The following is a 2,500-nucleotide window of genomic DNA, read 5'->3' on the forward strand; positions in this document are numbered from 1 at the left end:
GGTCCAATCCATCATACTCACAACTGACTGGCCTATTCTCTCTCTCTCTGTGTGTGTGTGTGTGTGTGTGTGTGTGTGTGTGTGTGTGTGTGTGTGTGTGTGTGTGTGTGCGCGCACACGCGTGATAGCTCATTTGTTTCTGCTGACTAGACCAGTCAGTGGATTGTACTGAAAGGCCTGTCTGCTTGTCCCAACAGCCGAAGGGTCGAAACAAGCCATTTATCATCCCCCCCTCCCCCCTCTCTCTCTCTATCTGACACACACACACACACACACACGCACACGCACACGCACACGCACACACACACGCACACACACACTCTGACTTGCCAGCATTTCTGTAAAATCAATCCTGGTTGGTCTGATGATTTCATAATAGGGTAAAATACTCTTCTGTAGTTTCAGGGCGGCAGTGGCCCAGGAGGTAGAGCGTCCGTCTTGGAATCTGAACGTTCCAGGTTCAATCGCCGACTCCTCCTGACTAGGTGTAGAAGTGCCCTTGAGCAAGACACTGCTGAACTCCTAACGGCTCCCGATGAGCAGGTTGGTGCCTTGCATGGTTTAACCTGCTATCAGTGTGTGAATGTGTGTGAATGTGTGAAGTACATTGTAAAGTGCTTTGAAGGGTCGGAAAGACTAGAAATGCACTATATGAATGTAGTCCATCATATTATCACAGTGCCTGGAAGCAATAGAGATGGAAATAAATGTCTAGCCTTGTTAAAAAGCATCTGAGAGGCTAGAATCACTAACTTACATTTATGACGAAAGCCATTTGCAATCTGATGACACCCCAAACAAAGTTTGACATAAAACTCAATTTTACTCTAGATTTGTTTTGCTACCCTGTTCTTCTGTCTTTTCAGTTAGGTCCTGATTTTAAGGCAACAAATAAGAGATAAAATGGGTTTAAATGTTTAGTTAAAACCCATTTTCTGTTTATCGATTGCCTTGCAGAGGGTAGTGACGAGCACCATATAACTTTATCAATAGGAAAACAAGAAATGATGACATACCGGTAGTCATATTTGTCAGGTGAAACAAGCGCTGTCTTTGTTGTGCATCTATATCTCTGGCACTATAATAGGCCAATATGAAATGGGTGCCATTTCTTCCAACGCCTTGGATGGCAATTTGAGTGAGGAATTTTGTTCCAAAAATGTGTTTTGCAAAAGTTCACCTGTTGGTGGCGCTATGACAGGCCAATGTGAAAATATATTCCTCAGCCTAATAGGAAAGTCTGTGAAAGATTTCACGTAAATTGCACGCTGCGTTCATGATTTGAGGCTTTTTGAGCCTAATCTACTGTATATCTATAACTGTTGTAGAGCTTTGAAAATATACTGTATATTTGTCAGAACGCAAATGAATAATCATCAGTTTGTGGGTTTTTAGTTACAAAATGTTTTTGAATTCTTCTAGACTGCAGCAACGGCTCAATTTGGTATTGACGCAGATGTATCATGATACTTGATGATATGATGGCCACCACATGAAGGCAATATAAACTTTAATTCACAATACTGTGTAAATTAAGCAGGCCCAGTCATTTACAAATACTGGCACTTTGGTGACAAACAATACAGTGAAAAAGAAAACCGACAAGTTGTGGGGGAAACATAGTTTACCAGGTTAAACGTTGCCTCTGGATTTTTTAAGACCCACATATACGTACGAACAGTTTACATTGATCTTTGTCAAACACACAAATATTGCAACATATCTCTCTTCAAATAGCCATAGTCAGCTGTGCCATTGGTGGCAAAAGGTACAATTTACTCAACAGCAATGAAAGCATATTGTTCCATCTCACTTTGCACTGGCAAGTATGCCACCCCACAGAGAAAGTTTTAAGACTTGCACACCACAGCCACATCCTGAGTGTTTCCATTTTTACACTCCCAGAATTTAATTAACACTCAGGATTCCGCTGTGTGTTGCCAATTAGAGGTGATAGTCACTGTCTGTAGATCAGCCAGCTCTTTGGGAGATGTATGGCAGAGACCTTCAAAGAGGAACACTCAGAGTTCACAAAGATAGGAGGCTACATCAGACTGCAGCACAAAGAGCATCAGCGCTGATACCTTCCGTGGAGCCCACATTCTCACAACACATGTACACCTATACACACACACACACACACACACACACACACACACACACACACACACACACACACACACACACACACACACTGACACACACAGACACACACTGGGGGGACAACATGGCTCCAACAATGGCATCCTTCATCCTAGGTGTGTGAATGTGAGTGAGAGGCCAGCTGGCAGGTAGACAGCAGGTCCTGGTGGGCCCCAATGCAGAGAGAAGGGGGAGGGGAGCAGATATCGGGTTTGCCTGAGGTTAGAGGCCCCTCACACGGACATCCCATTCACACAATACCCAAGCCTGGACAAAAGCTGGGGGTCTGCATTGGTCTTGTCTCAGACCACCACAGTCAGGGTAGGTAAGACTAGAAGGCCATAATGCCTCTGAGATG

The 2,500-nt window shown here is 44.0% G+C and overlaps 1 long non-coding RNA gene across 1 annotated transcript in view; it reads left to right on the plus strand.

Moving 5' to 3' along the window:
* Positions 1-2,500, plus strand: part of LOC308310442 — a 36,301-nt gene that overhangs the window by 8,687 nt on the left and 25,114 nt on the right. The window contains exon 3 of the long non-coding RNA XR_013963493.1: positions 400-543. This is a non-coding gene — a long non-coding RNA (uncharacterized lncRNA). The remainder of the gene's footprint in view (positions 1-399; positions 544-2,500) is intronic.

Source organism: Protomyctophum bolini (genome assembly GCF_963924005.1).
Source record: "Protomyctophum bolini genome assembly, chromosome: 3".
NCBI lineage: Eukaryota > Metazoa > Chordata > Actinopteri > Myctophiformes > Myctophidae > Protomyctophum > Protomyctophum bolini.